This window comes from Stenella coeruleoalba, assembly GCF_951394435.1.
Source record: "Stenella coeruleoalba genome assembly, chromosome: 18".
In the NCBI taxonomy this organism is placed as follows: domain Eukaryota; kingdom Metazoa; phylum Chordata; class Mammalia; order Artiodactyla; family Delphinidae; genus Stenella; species Stenella coeruleoalba.
In genome coordinates, this window is record NC_137164.1 from 51,850,597 (window position 1) to 51,867,667 (window position 17,071).

Consider the following 17,071-nt stretch of genomic DNA (forward strand, 5'->3'; position numbering starts at 1 on the left):
GGAAATAAAGGGCATTCACATAGCATTTGTAAAAACTAACAGCTAGATTTACAGTCTTCCCATCCTCTCCCAACAAAAGTGAGTGAGGGGCTTCCCTGGTGGCGCAGTGGTTGAGAGTCCGCCTGCCGATGCAGAGGACACGGGTTCGTGCCCCGGTCCGGGAGGATCCCACATGCTGCGGAGTGGCTGGGCCCGTGAGCCATGGCCCCTGAGCCTGCGCGTCCGGAGCGTGTGCTCCACAACGGGAGAGGCCACAACAGTAAGAGGCCTGCGTACCGAAAAAAAAAAAAAAAGTGAGTGAGAATAGGCTTTGAGTATAAGTCAATTGTGATTACTACTTCAAGCACATATCAAGGTGGGAAAAAAATAGACAGGCTACTGGTAAAATAGCTTCATAAACATCACATCAGACATACCACAATACAATCTAATGGACCATGTATAAGAAGACAATTATCATTATTAATTATAATGATAATGATATTAATTAATATTAACTAACATTTACTGATCGTTTGCCACATGTCAGAACTGGTGCTAATGTATTTACATATATCAGCTCACTTAGCTCCCCCCCAAAATACAAAATTCAATATGTACAATTCTTATGTCCCATTTACTGAATGAGCAAATTATGGTGTGGAGACATTGAGCAAATCTCCTGCGGTCATCCTTGAGTGTTGAAGCGGGGAATAAGCAGGTTTGTATGGGCTCAGGGGTTCTGCAGATCTATGATTTTAGCATTATTTTGATTACTTTATTGGGAGTTTGGTTTTTGTTTCTGTTGCCTTGCCATTTAATCTATTTATTTTTTAATTCATCAGGCTGTTCTTTAGACTTTCACAGATTGTCTTCGAGTGTAGGAGTTGAGAGAGTTGATTTCTTGATTGCCCTGCACTGTTCCATCACTTACAGTAATAATTACAGAAGTAAAAGTGTAATAAAATGGGAGGTTTTAACCCATATTTTATGAGTCACAAATGGGCTCTAAAAAGCTGCTATTTTATTATATCCTTTAGAGATACTTAATAGGTAATGTCAGTAGTAAAGTTTAGTGCCCAACTAGCACTTAATATATTCCCTGCCTCAAGAATTATCAACCATCCTTAAAGGAAGAAAAATCAAAGGAGGTTTGTAATATATACACGTGTCCATCCAATTTCATATCACATAGATTAATAACTCAAATGTAAAGGAGTAGGAATTAAAGGGCTGCCATCAACTATACAGATTGGGTAACAAGAAAAGGTAGGAAAAGAACCAAAATGAGGATCTTATCCAAAAAATTAAAATTGTATGTGGCTGTACATGTAGCATATACCACCTGGAAGAAATGGCCTTAAATTGTAGACACAGCATGAAACAGCCATTGCAGAGTTGGTTAGTTTCACATTAACTCATATAATCTGACCTTCTCTGACATAGTTCAGCACCTAAAAATTTTTCATTCCTCTCTAATAAACTCAACATCTCTTCACCTTGGTTCAGCTAGATTTTCCATAACTACCCTCACTAGAAGCAGCTGCTTAACTAAATTCTTTGCAGCTCTTGCCTAGCTGCTGGTTTCTTTGCATTTTCTGCAAAACAAGTGTATGTATTTCTATCAAGGCATCATTGGAAGTAGTTTGTCACCTCATAATTCAGCTTGCAGCAAAGCCTATTCATCCCCTTTCCCAACACAACAACCCAAGGTTGTAGACCCATTTGGGCACTTACTAATCTCTCCATGTGGAGTTAACCCACACAGCTATTGCTGCTCAAGCATTTACCAGAAAGCTTCAGAACTTTTGAGGATCTGGGAGATGTAGGTTACAGGTCAGTGTATATAATACTGATTTTTTTGAAATTTGTTGAGACTCACTTTTTAATCCAGTTCATAATCATTTTTTGTAAATGTTCTATGTGTGCTTAAGAAGAATTTGGATTCCTTAAGAGTTTGATGCAGAGTTCTATTAAATCAAACTTGTTTATTGTGTTGTGCAAATTTCTGTATCTTTATTAACTATTTTTATCTTGGATATGACAATGAAACAGGTGTAATAAAATTTTCACCGTTACTGGCAGACTTATCTTCCTCTGGTTCTTTCAATTTTTGTATTATATTTTATTAGAGGCATATAAGTTTAGAGTTGCTATGTCTTACTGGTAATTTCAGTATTTTATCATTATTTAGTAACCCTCTACATTCTTAATAATGCTTTTCGTCTTAAAGCCTCTTTTGTCTGATAATATAACATACCACTCTTGTTTCGGTTAATATTTGCTTAGTATACTGTCCTTCTATCCTTTAAATCATTCTATTCCTTCATACTTTAGATGTAAACTAGTATATTTTAACCTAATCTGATCATCCCTATCTTTAACTAATACGTTTAATCTATTTTTCTTTATTGTATTATTAATATAGTTGGACTTCTTGTTACCATCTTTTTTATTTCTATTTGTTCCAATTTTTTTTTTGCTGTACACGGGCCTCTCACTGTTGTGGCCTCTCCTGTTGCAGGGCACAGGCTCCGGACGCGCAGGCTCAGCGGCCATGGCCCACGGGCCCAGCCACTCCGCAGTATGTGGGATCCTCCCGGAGCGGGTCACGAACCTGCATCCCCTAGCATCGGCAGGCAGACTCTCAACCACTGCGCCACCAGGGAAGCCCTATATGTTCCATTTTTAATGGACCTTTTTGGATATTTAATTTACTTTTGTTTGCTTATTTGTTACTTTGTCTGTATTGAACCTATCTGATATTTAACTTCCGAGTCTCTTGCCCTACCTATCTTTTATTTCAGCTACTGCTGCAATAACCATTTCACTGTAGGCTCCAACCAGCTTCACACAGAAGCAAACTGACAGCATCTTGCCTCAGCCCCATATTCCAAACATAAAGCAGTTTGTATGTAAATTGCCGTATGCTCTTAAGTTAAACTGATAGACTCCTGTCTGTGGAGGACTCGACGTTTTGTTACAAATATATGGAAAAAACTCATTGCACAAATACTTCCAAGAAAAAGAGAAGAAGTGTCACATAAGAGTAGCAAACAGGGGCTTCCCTGGTGGCGCAGTGGTTGAGAGTCCGCCTGCCGATGCAGGGGACACGGGTTCGTGCCCCGGTCCGGGAAGATCCCACATGCCGCGGAGCGGCTGGGCCCGTGAGCCATGGCCGCTGAGCCTGCGCGTCCGGAGCCAGTGCTCCGCAATGGGAGAGGCCGCAACAGTGAGAGGCCCGCGTACCGAAAAAAAAAAAAAAAAAGTAGCAAACAAACTTTGTGTCTAATTCAACTGGGTCATGAATAACATTTTGCGTTTGTCTCTGATAATATTCTAACAAAAACCATGTTCTCTGTTTTAAATGAAGGGCATTAGGTAGTGAAGCATTTTTCTTTATTAAAAAATTTAGATTACACACATGCTACGTGGATCAGGCAAAGCCTGTACCTTCCACCGTGTAACTGCCCCAGCTTCTAAAACAACATGCACACATACACACATGCACATGCACACACAGTGCAAGGCACAAAAAGATACCTACATCTTTACCACAGCTCATGTTCAAAGTAAACTTTCAGTAAGATGAAATAATTTAACTCAAATTTATTCCCCACCAAAATCACGATGACATAGTTCTGTTCATAAAGAAAGGCCGTTTTAGTTTTATAGAAAAATCTACAATAGCCATATTTAAGTAATTTAATCATCTACTTATTATATACTTTATTCCATTATCCAACATTCTAAACTATATTTAAATAAATTGAATAGGGCAATAGAACAAACTGCATAACACTAAATTTTTATATATTTAAGAGATCCATGGGAGAGTGGTTATTTAGGATAAGGCAGGAGGATGAAGTAAGCAATGGTACTTGAAAAAACAATTACAGGATCCCAGGAGTGCTTTCAAGACCATTCATTCATTCGTTCACTCATTAAACATTTCCTAGCACCTCCTCAGTACCAGGCCCTCTTCTAAACACTAGTGATATGGAGGCTCCTACCGACTGAATGTTTGTGTCCCTCCAAAATCCTAATCCCTAGTATGGTGGTATTAGGACATGGAGCTGGTGATTAGGTCATGGGAGTGGAGCCCTCATGAGTGGGATTAGTGTCCTTATAAAAGAGACCCTACAGGGGCTTCCCTGGTGGTGCGGTGGTTAAGAATCCGCCTGCCAATGCAGGGGGCATGGGTTTGAGACCTGGTACAGGAAGATCCCACATGCCGTGGAGCAACTAAGCCCGTGAGCCACAACTACTGAGCCTGCGCTCTAGAGCCTGCAAGCCACAATTACTGAGCCCACATGCCACAACTACTGAGCCCACATGCCACATCTACTGAAGCCCACATTCCTAGAGCCCATGCTCCACAACGAGAAGCCATTGAAATAAAAAGCCTGCGTACCGCAACGAAGAATAGCCCCCGCTTGCCGCAACTAGAGAAAGCCTGCATGCAGTGACAAAGATTCAAGGCAGCAAAAACAAATAAAAATAAAAATAAATTAATTTTAAAAAAAAGAGAGACCCTACAGAGTTCCCACACCCCTTCTACTATGTGAGGGCACAGAGAGAAGACAGCTGACTATAAACCAGAAAGCAAGCCTTCACCAGACACCAAATCTGCCTGCACCTTGATCTTGGACTTCCCAGCTTCCAGAACAGTGAGAAATAAATTTCTGTTGTTTAAGTCACCCAGTCTATGGTATTTTTATTTCAGCAGTCTGAATGGTAGAGGTAAACAAGAGCAGCAATATCCCTGGCCTCATGGAGCTTACATTCTGGAGGTAAAGAAGACAACCAAATTAGCAAATAGTGATATAATGTCCCATTGTGGTGAGGTGGTGAGTGCTATGAAGAAAATAGAACAGAGCAACATGATGCTTTTAAGCAAAGTACAACGTTATCTCATTTACATTCTTAAAGTATCATTTTGTTTACTGTGTAAAGAATAAACTACAGTAAGGTGACTATGGAAGCAGGGGGACTAGTTAGAATGTATTGTCTTAGACAAGGCAAGAGAAAAGAACAATGTGAATTAGAGTGCTAGTGATGAAAGAGATGAAAAAGGGTCACATGGGAGTTCCCTGTGGCCTAGCGGTTAGGATTCCGTGCTTTCACTGCCGCGGCCCGGGTTCAATCTCTGGTCGGGGAACTGAGATCCCACAAGCCGCACAGCACGGTAAAAATAAAATAAAAATGGTCATATGTGGAATCCATTTTAAAGGAAGAGGCAACAGGATTTTTGAATCGATTGGATGTGGAGTGTGAGAAAAAGGTGCCAAGGATGAGTTCAAGGTTAGGAGATGGAGAAATATTGGCTGTAAGAGGAAACATTTACAGAAATCAGGGATGCTGTGGAAGAATGGGCGTGAAAGGGAAAAATCAAGAGTTCTCCTGGGCACATTGAATTTCAGAAGGCTGTTAAGCAGCTGAGTGAAAAAGTTGAGCAGGTAGTTGAATATGCAAGTTTGAGGTTCAGTGGAGAACAAATATTGGCATCATCAGTATAGAGATGTATTAAAGCCTCAGAAATGGTTGTATCATCTAAGAAATAAAAATTCAAAAAGGAAAAGAAGTCCAGGGACTAAGCTCTAGAGCATTCCAGTATGTAGAGGTCAAGAAGAGGAGAATGATCTGGAAAAGGAGTCTATAATGGATAGATAGCAGCCTTATGAAAGAAGAAAATCCAGAAGGGTGCAGTGTTTCTAGAAGAAGGAAGAAGCCAGCAGAGTGAAATTCTGCTGAGAGACTGAGTAAAGGAGCACTGGGACTCGCCCAGTGGACTAGGCAGTGGGGCAGCCCTCAATGTTCCTGATAAAAGTAGTTTCAGTGGAGTGCTAAGTGCAAAAGCCTGATGTGAGATGATTCAAGAAATCATGTGAGAAGGAAAGTGAAGAAAGCAAACAGATACCACTCAAGCAACTTTTCTGTAAAAGGGGGGAGAGAGGTAGAAGGGTAGGTAGATGAGGGCTCAGCAGTCAAGGCAGGAATTCTTTTTTTTCTTTAATGAAGAATACCATTCCATGACGTATGTTTATGAAGTCCTCCAAGAGAGAAGGAAAAAATGATGATACAAGAGTCTTCAGGTAGGCAAAAAGGGCTGGTATCCTGTGTCCTGAGGTGGAGTTCACCTAAATTAGGATCAGGGACAGTTCATCCAGTGCAACAAGAGAGAAAATAGTGGTATGGGTACAGGTCAGTAGATTTGATAGAAGGATGTGGAAGTTCTTTTCTGGTAGCTTCCATTTTCTCAGTGATAAAAGAAACAAGGTCATCAGTGGAGCATGAGTAGGGAAAAGAGAGTGTTCAAGTTGGAGGAGAGCAGAGTGAGTATAAAACATTCATCTGGGAGAGTGGGAGCAGGAAAATGGAGTGACATCTGGGTACAGAGGTGATCAAGACTGGGAGTGACACATAGACTGTGATGCACCGAAGAGAGAGCCCAGTAGAGAGGGTGAGTAAGGCACAGGGAGCCTGCCTGAAGAACAGAAAAAGAAAAGGGGGATGTCCTAAATAGTCAGCGCCACGGGGAGGCTGTGTGTCTAGGAATAGAGCTTAACTCTGCATCTTACAAGCAAAGCAGTAAAAACATCAGAGCAACGTTGGGCCCTATTGATGTGCTAAAATGAAGACAACATGTCTTTCACATGAAGAAGAGGTACTATGGCACCACAGAAAATGAGGAGGTTCAAACACAATCGGAACAACTTACCTATCATATGATGTTGGATCTATTACTTATTTCTTCTGAACCTCGGATTCCTCATTTACAAAGTAAAGACGTCTGGGAATTCCCTGGCGGTCCAGTGGTTAGGACTTCATGCTTTCACTGCTGAGGGAGCAGGTTCAAACCCTGGTCGGGGAACTAAGATCCTGCATGGCCAAAAAACAAAAGAAAACAAACAAACAAAAACAAAGTAAAGATGTCATATCTCCTTTTTAAGATTGTTGCGATGACAAGATACCTATAAATTATCTTACTGAGTACAAGTGGGACTACTAGTAAGTTAAATAAGTTAAATGTTTGGACTTCTTTTTAAAAACAGGTCAGTTTAAACATACATATCATGTTTTTACTCTCTCAGAAAAATCACAAAAACAACAGAGAAAAAAAAAGAAAATCATAAACCCATAGGGACAAAGAGGACAGGAAATGAAACACTTTTGAAGGTGTTCTATCTGACTTACAGGAGTTGTAACCTGCGTATCTTCCAAAAAGAAGCAAGCAGTTTCCAGCCACAGAGCCCCAGAAAGTCTCAATAATTGGCGATATCAAGTACATATGAAGTGGAGGTTAGACATGGGGTTGAAAAAAGGTGCAATGGATGAAATGCCCAAATAACCCACCTCTACTATATGGCACCAAATTAACATTCCTCCCCAACCCCTCAAGACAGTTTATCAAAGCATTTGAGATCTGGGTAAATTGAATCATAGAGGTTACAGTCACCAAGGACAGGTTGAGGTGAAATATCAGATTGTAAACAGAAAGATCCCAGCTCTTCATCAAACCCTCAACCCTTTAGTCACTAGATCTCTGATAATGAAGTTTCTACTCTACAAATAGGTGTTTGGTGAATTCTGTGCTTATACGACATTATTGCTTTTGTTAAAATGTTCATTTTTTAAAACCGAATGCTTTAATGTCATACAGACCTAGTTTTAGAATTGAAGTTGTTATTCTATTTCAGATCCTGACCATGTGGAAAGCTTGCTTGGTACATAGAAACTTTTGTGTCTATCAAACTCCATCTTTTGAAAATAAAGATGAATTTAAGAGTCTCATATGTAACATAAATCTAAGAAGGGCAGATAATCCCCAATCCAGTTCAACAATCCTGTGGTGTGTGCTACTGAATAACCAGTATGATTATTGCCTTCCTGCCCTGTGTGGTTCAATATAAAGGTATGTGTTTATGGGTATTTAGAATTTTAGGAAAGGAAAGAAGATGGGAGTGGAATAGTTGGAAAAGAAAATTAATTTCAAAATATTAATTTCTGTTTTTATCAAAAATAACACACATAATTTGAAATATCAAAGTTTTTGATGGAAACCACAGCCATCTACCCCTCTGTCCTGTTCCCCAGAGACAACTACCTTCAAGCCTTTGTGTTGTTCCTTACGGTCCTTACCTCTGTACTTCTGGATAATATGCTCATATTGCTATTATATTTTCTTAAATTGATTTAATCAAATTTAAATTGATTAACCACTATGAGAACCATCTATTGACCTGCTACCGTGGTAGATGAGGATATAGTTCTCTTCACTCTCCTCTCCCCCATCAATATAGTTATATCACCTCTCTTCAATATAGTTATGCCATAATTTTTATTAAAAACTTTATTGTTTACATTATTCCGACAATGTAATTTTTATTGCTGAGCAAAATAAGGTACTACGATTAAATTTCTTTTCTAATATAAGTTATTTTCCTGTTATTAATGATTGTTAGTTTTTTCTCTTGCTAATTTTTCTGTGTTATTTTCATTAATTGTTCCCAATCCTACCAACATCGTCTCAATACAATTTTTAAAGTGATCAAATATATCTGATCATCTAGCAAATCCTTCTTCTTCTTGCCCTACCTCCATCCTCACTCCTGAAGCGCTTCATTCTCCTACTCCAGTCTAGGAATCTTTCTATCTTGATTAATGCTATCATCCTGTCACACCTGGGACTCTTAAATTCATATCTTTGTTTTCAGAAAATGGAGTTTGGTAGTCATAAAAGTTTCTATGTTCCAAGTAAGTTTTCCACATGATCAGGATCTAAAATAGAATAACAACTTCAATTGTAAAACTAGGTCTGTATGACATTAAAGCATTCAGTTAAAAAAAAAAAAAAAAGACTAAACATTTTAACAAAAACACAAAACTCACCAAACCCTTATTTACAGAATTCCACAGAAGGTTCTTTTTATGAATCAGTACAACCTAAAATAAAGGCCTTGTTTTTCTCCATGCAGGGAAGTTCACCAATACCATGAAATAAAATAGAGAATGAAACAATAGGTCCATTGTCTGGAATATCATTTCCTTAAATCTGAAAGCATAAAATGCCTTTTGTGTCTTAGAATTAATCTAAGTAACCTACATTTAGATGCTGGAAAATACCTGACAGTTATTCCCATAAAGATTAAAATCCATCTTTACTCTTCATCCTCCCTAGATCTTATGGAGGTTTTGTTTTGTTTTTTGTTCAGGATGAAAACAGCACTGAAAATTGATAACAAATCAAGCCAGCCTAATTTTCAGTCTCAAAGTTAACTGACATTACATTAAACAGATGATCAACCAACAAAATTACTACAGCAGTGTTTATTTTCCAGATCATATTTTGTAGTCTTTGAAATGTCAAATATGCATTCCCACTGAGAGGCAAATGTGGATATACATATGCAAGGATGTCATCAACGTAGAGAAGATTGAAAGCAAATTCACAAGAATTCATTGCAGAATTAATCCTTCCTAAAATTCTGATTAAACAAGGAACTGACAGGTGGCTGGATGTGGGGGGATTCGAGTTATTGATTACTGACGTAGGAACTTGATCTACTCATGGTCTGATCAATCGGAACTTCAGATTTGAAAGTGTGTGGCCTCTAGATAAAGGACATTCGTTTTGGGTGTGGTGTATTCAAACTAACATTCTACAGTCTCTTCCTACCTATAACAGACAGAGAGCTGTCACCTGAAGAGCTGTATTCCTTTTTATCACATTAAAGAGCAAAAGGCCACAAACATGCTCATTAATGTGTCTAAAAGTCCCTTGAAAACATATAAATCTTTTAGAGCAATGATGGGAAACATTATCTCAGACCTCTGTGCCAATTAGTCAACGCAAACACTTAAATTTGCCTTTGCTTTGTGGCTTAGTCAACCCTCCACCTCCCCGACCTACCCCAAACACACACACTTTAAAAAGTGTCTGTAAATGTGTTTAACCATGACACACAAGTGACCGATTTCTCCTGGCAACCACCCTCCTCAATCTGTCTTGTCTTGCCCCAAGTCACAAAACACAAGGCACTAATTGGGAACAATGGCTCTCCTTCAGACTCCTTGTGCCTTTGTTCTTACACTATGTGTGAGGACAATGGCACAGGTTTCTCTTTTTAAAGGGTTCATCGTTTATGTGCCGGAACAACAGCCAAACACAATTTCTGGGTAATAGCTGAGGACTAGAAGAGACTAAGCTAAGCGTGAGGGAGGAGCAGAGGGAAGGAAGGTGCTCACTCGGGCTCCAGTAGAGACTGCATTTGAGGGCAGCCTTGAAGGGCAGGGCAGGCAGGGGTGCCAGCAGGGGCCAAGGGCAACATTCCAGTCTGGGGAATAGCATCTGAACAGTGTTCTCAGGAACCCATAAATGGGTTCCGTGTAACTGAGGCCAAAATGCATTGGTAGAAAATGAAAGAGATGAGGCTGCAAAGTTGTGGGAATAAATGACAAAGGGTCTGGACTTCCCTGGTGGCGCAGTGGTTAAGAATCCGCCTGCCAATGCAGGGGACATGGGTTTGAGCCCTGGTCTGCGAAGATCCCACATGCCACAGAGCAACTAAGCCCATGTGCCACAACTACTGAGCCTGCACTCTCGAGCCCACACACCACAACTACTGAAGCCCACGCCCCTCGAGCCTGTGCTCCACAACAAGAGAAGCCACCGCAATGAGAAGCCTGTGCACCACAACAAAGAGTAGCCCACGCTCGCCGCAACTAGAGAAAGCCCGCGTGCAGCAACGAAGACCCAATGCAGCCAGAAATAAATAAATAAATTTATATATTACAAAAATGACAGAGTCTGCCATGTGCAGCTAAGGAGCTTGGATTTTTATCTTATAGGCAATAGGGAACCACTCAGAATTTTTAAGTAAGAGAATATAGTTCTAGAAGTTTCAAGATTAATCTGCTTCTTCATGTTTTACCACAAATTCGCCTAAGAAAACTCTGAAAAGGCTCTTCTCTCCATTTTAGAATTGATAGGAGGATTCACTCACCAACACAAATTTCTCTCGTGGCCTAAGATCAAGGGCCCATAAACGGAGAGAATGCTTCTCTTCTGTGTGCTTTATACTCCCTCTAATTCCACTTAGCCCTAAGCAAGGGAGCCTTACGTGCATGCTAAATCTATTCCTAGAATTTCCTAAAGTAATCCACAGCTTCAGTTTTCTACAAATAACTTTCACCAAAGAAAACTTTCAGGAGCCTCTCCTGACTACATACTGCTTCCTTCTCTAGGACCGATGTTTCCCGATAGAAAATTTCAGTGCATTTGGATGTTTTGCCCTTTTACCAATCCAATTTGTGGTTATGTGTCATGACAATGCCTCCATTCCTTCACACTCCACCTCAGATGCAAACATTTGACCCTGGGTCACATACTAAACACAGACGAAAGTCATTTTCTTGCATTCCTGTGAAAAGAGATCCTTTTTAAAAAACATAGTAAGTGCTCAACAAATGCTAACTGCCGGACTTGTGAGTACCTCCTGCTCATTTCTCAGCAGATTAGAGGAGCAGTGGATCGGATCTCCGGACAAGGCAACGTTCCCGGGGCAGATCTAACTAGAGCACACAAAAACCATCAGCACTAAAATTAGCCTTAGCTGAATGCCGGCTGGAGATGGTTCTTTGAAGAGCTGAACCATACAGTGCCAGAGGGACAGATGTAGTTTATTCAGAAACCTCGCCAGAGAGCTCTATGCTAAAAATTGCCACTGGGGCTCAGGAGAGGTCAGTCCAGGCTTCGAGGCCACTGGCCCGAGGCCAGTGCACGTCACACTTACAGCTCTGGCTTCTCATGTTGTTGAGAAGCAGAGGGAGCTGAAGCCCAGCTGAGCCAGCATGCAGCCCCCCTGAGCCAGCCAGCACCTGTTAGCAGTGCCTTCGGCATCCTGTGGATGGAGGTGCTCTCTGGGGAACGTCACCACCTCCAGACATGGTCACACAATTAACTCTACATTGATTTTTTTTTAATTCCCCTTTACAATTTTTAACATTTTAAAGGTTATTTTTCAGCCTAATTAAAGACAGGGAATTAAACTACTTTTTTTTTGGCTGTGTTGGGTCTTTGTTTCTGTGCAAGGGCTTTCTCTAGTTGCGGTGAGCAGGGGCCACTCTTCATCGCGGTGCGCCGGCCTCTCACTGCCGCGGCCTCTCCCGTTGCGGAGCACAGGCTCCAGATGCGCAGGCTCAGTAGTTGTGGCGCACGGGCTTAGTTGCTCCGCGGCATGTGGGATCTTCCCAGACCAGGGCTCGAACCCGTGTCCCCTGCATTGGCAGGCAGATTCTTAACAACTGCGCCACCAGGGAAGCCCTAAACTACTTTTTAAAGCACTACTATATGTTTATTCCATGCATATAACGTATATAGCCTTTATGATACTGTTCCCATTCTAGAGAGGAGGAAAATAAGACTCTGAGAAGATAAGGGATTTGACCATCACACAGCTTTTAGGTAGTGGAACCAGGGCCACCTCTCAGATTGTTCTGTTCCCTTGGCCAAACCTTTCTCTGTGCTACACTCCCTCTTGGGACTTGCTGAGGCAAGTGGAATCAGTGAGGAACTCAGGGACAATTGGAGAGTCCCTCCTGGAGACCGCTTTCAGGTGTGTGATGATGCCCTGATAGAGAGGAGGGTGGAGCGGGGAGAGAGACCGAGAAGGGGGGAGAAGGGAAGAGGAGGGGAGGGGAATTTAACTTGCTGATTCCCACCCCTCCAAGTAGATCCTATGAAATGTTGGCACAGGATGTAGAACATGTTTCATAATTAGAAATATGTCTAGCTTCAGTCAAAGGAGCTAGAGTTTCCAAATGTGTTGAGCACCCATTTCAGGATTTTAGAGTGATTTTTATCAAACTAAGTGTTTGGGGTATTGATTTCCCTCCCTCTCTGCCATTGACCATTGTTGCCATTACTGATCTGATGGCCAACAGTGATACAGAGGAAGTTCCTGAGGCATTAGGAAACTCCATGCCAGGGGGCTGCTTAAGGCCTTAAGTGGGAGAGGAAGGGGAGTGGTTTAAGACAACAAAAAGAGGCATTAAATTTTCTTCAGCTACAGAAATCACATTTGGTTTTTCCTAAACCCTTGGCTGTGAAAAAGCCTACCATTCTTCTGCCTTTCCTCAGAACCCATGTCTTCTTCCCATGTTGTGTCCAGAAAAAAATTTTTAGGGACAATCTGACTGGGGAAATATTTTATGAAAAACAATGAATCGGGCAATCCCTAATTGCTCCTCACATAATACAGCTTCTGGAGGCCAATCTTAGAAACATCAAATTATAAATTGTAGCCCTTCTGATTACTGAAGTATAATAATTAAATTACATAGAAATTTCCTTAACTGTAAGGTTGAAAGGAACAAAATAACTGGTAATTGGTCTCAACCGGAGTAAATAATGTCCTTCTTTTTATTTACATTTGGTTTTCCTATAAACTGCCTACTGGGTTGTGTGGAACTAAGAGGCTAGCAAAAAACTGAATCCCCATCCATCAGTATTAATCTCACACTTTACTGTGGCTCCATCCATTTATCTTTCCGACACAAATTAGAAATTCAAGAGTTTTAACAAATGAGCCTGCAAATGTAAACTTATTAGGCCATATATTTTTACTACACACTGTGCAGTGCCCTCCACAAAGCTGTCCCTTCAGAGAGCATTTTCCTATTTTGTGTTATTGATGGCAGCTAACTAATCACATTTTTAATGTTGTCTTTGGGGAGGGCTGTTTGAGTGAATGTGCAAGCTAAACTACCCAGAATAAATCTACCTTATTAAATGCTTGAAATTATGTGTCTTTTACGATAAAGAAACTCCCGAGCATTGTTACATTTGCTAACCTTTTTTCTGCAGGATTCAAAAGACTGGGATTAATTAAAATAATACATCAAAACTGGGGTGTTGTACAGAATGTGTCTATGTGTGAGGAAAGGCCAAGAAAAATTGGTTAATTGGCCTCTTCATCCCTATTCAGTCCCCTCCATCTAAATAGCTTTAAGTGTTGCTTTCTGAACGGAAACTACAATAACAGGAGGAGGAAGACTCACTCTGCCTGCTTGTATACAATGGCTGGTCCCCACCCACAGGAAATTTGTTCTAGTTTACATAGTGCCTCTCTGATTAACAAAGAACTCCAAAAAATTTGGTCTCTAGACCTAGATGCTCTAAAACATAGAGAAAGTATCAATATATTAACAGCCCAGCATTATATTTCATCTAAACAAAGATGCACTGATTTAATACCCCTGAACAATGTCATGTTTTGGAGGTGTCGAAAGAAAGCATCTGGAGGCCAATACCTCTTCCCTGGAAGCCCAGGTCCTCCTTTCCTTTAGCTATGATGAGCAATCTAATGGTGGGCCTCCCTCCATACTGTGTACAATCATTTTATTATTCTGAAGTGGTTTAATTACTGGCAGGTCCTTTATTACTGAGCTCAAGTGCTAATCTGAGCCCTGAGTGCATCTGCTTTCTACCTCTTTGCTTTGTATGTTCTGCGCTCTCCGAAGCAAATGCATACATGGCCACAATTCTGGCTTGTCACATAAATTTCAAGGATAACAAATGATGTTTAAGCTCGAACAGAGGGAATGGAGATCATCTGGGAATCAGAGCTCTCAACAGCACAAGTTGTACGGATTTGAAAGCTGAAGCTGCGTCAATACATACACTACAGGACATAAAGAGATGTAATAGAAATTTACCTAAAAGGGAAAAAAAAAATTTCAAAGTGGGAGGTGATAAAGGAAGGACTCAAGTTTTTGCAAATTATTTTCCAGTTACTTGACTGTCCCACTTGTGATGTATGCCTTTTGTAAAACTGACATTTAAACACAATAAGCATATGCTCTTCATGGAAATTAAAGTCACAAGCATTTTAAGACTGTATAATAGATGGTTTTAGTGTTCTCTTGTAATCAGAGTTCTTCTCTATTACTTAGCTTGGAGGGGACACAAACTTGATTAGTACTTAACTGGAGTGTAATGGCTGATAAATTGGCCTTAATGTTTCAAAACTAGACAACTATGCTAAGGTTGCCTGGAATTTATTTCTTGACTACACAGATACATTCATTTTTCTCACTTAGTCACAGGAATCAACAATTTAAGAATTCATTGGCTCTCTTGAAGTGTATTTCTTATTTATCTTGGATTACTTAGAGGAAAGATTTAGCTGTTATCTCTAGCAAACCTGCAAACTAAAGAGAGGTAAGGACTGATGAATTAAGAATAAAGTCATGGTCGGCAGAGGCAAAACTGACTAGAAAAGCTTTCTGCTTTAGAATTTGGTTTGAAAAATGCAAGGTACTTTTTTAGTCACTCAGCAAATATTATTGAGCACCTACTAAGAGCCCAGACCTGTGTCAGGTGTTGGAAAGACAAAGTTAACTAACATCTCCTGTCCTCAGTGACAGAGCTAGTGAAGAAGATAGCCTTGTAAGCCTGTAATTCTACTTGATAAGGGGTATTATAGAAACATAAACTATGAGTTTGAGAGCTCAAATAATCACTAAAGAAATGTTCCTGCCTCTCAAAATTGTATTTGTTCCAATGCTTACAGTCTAAATTACACTTGCTTTCATTGCATTCACGTGGGGAAAAAAAACACCAACAACTCCATTCTACTGTTAATGTTAATGGAAACAATATTCACATATCTTAAATATGTACATTGTTACCTTCACTGTGAAACAGGTAAAACTCCGCATCACAGAAGAGCTTCTAAAAAGCTGGGTTTATACAGAATTAAATAAATATTCATTTCTAATAGCCCATTTAAGGAATATTTATTCTTAAAGAGCACCCTGCAATTAATCCTTTATTTAAGCAAAGAATCTTTTTGCAGTTTGAGCAATCCCCATATTTATTTGCAGTATAAGCCTGGATTTTCATATATTAGGTTTGAATCACAAAAATCTTAGTGATGGGTCCCCAGGCAACATATTGTATTATCTTCTTAGCCATGACACTGCCTGTGCTTGCAGTGAATAGAGCAAAAGGCATTAAAAGCACTGATCTCTTGCCCTCAGGATAAAGTCCAAATTCTTTAACCTTTCATGGATGGTCCCTGCTTAATCCTCCAGACTCCCATTGAGTGACATAAGCTAGTGGACCTAGGTTCCTGAGTGACTACCTGGAAAAGAGACACCTCCACACCCCCGACTGTCCCTTCCTGTCATGTTGGGTATATAATGTGAACCATAAATAAATAAGCCATTTTTCTTACACTCCTGAATTCAGGGCTTGTTTGTTACAGCAGCATAGCCTTTCCTGACCCTCAGCCCTCCTGCAGCCATACTAGTGTGGCCTAGAGCAATATTTTCAACACTTAAGCACTCAAGGGCTATCTTCACATTTTTTTGCAAACCTAAATACTATTTTTCATTTAAATCAATTTAATTTTATCTACCTAAAAACATTTACTTTAAAATAAAACTATATATTCTTATTGTTTAGTAAGTAGAAAATTAACTGTAAAACCCTTAACTCTTCAAATAAGCTGCTTATTTTTGTACCACATTAAAATCTCTGCTTTACCACCAGTATAGATCTAACACACCTTTAGAAATACTAGTAAAGAAAGGCATAGGCCTTGATGTCCAAGAAAATTCCATGTGAATCCCAGCTTTACCACCTACTGTGTATCCTCAGGTAAGTTACCTGACCTCCCTGAGCCATGGATATTTTATAATGTGGACAACTATTAAATAAGATTAATTTGGAGATTAAATAAGAAATGTATGTGAAATGCCTAGCACATATTTTTAAGTGCAAATTCAATGGTTTTTGGTATACTGGCACATTTTTAATGCTCAGAGATATTGTTGTTATTATTATTGTTATCATTGATGTCACATACTCCCTAGTTGTGAGCTCCCTAAGCTATGTTTATCCATCTCTGAATCTTCATCACACCTAGTACTGTCCTTTGCACATCAGAGGTGCTAAATAAATGAAGTGATCTGCATAATCAAAGATTTCTCACCTTATCTGTGGTGTTTGTTTTTCATGTATGTGTAGAATCAACTAATCAGTCAAATTACTTCTCAAGGTTTGCATGTAAATCATTTTGACTAG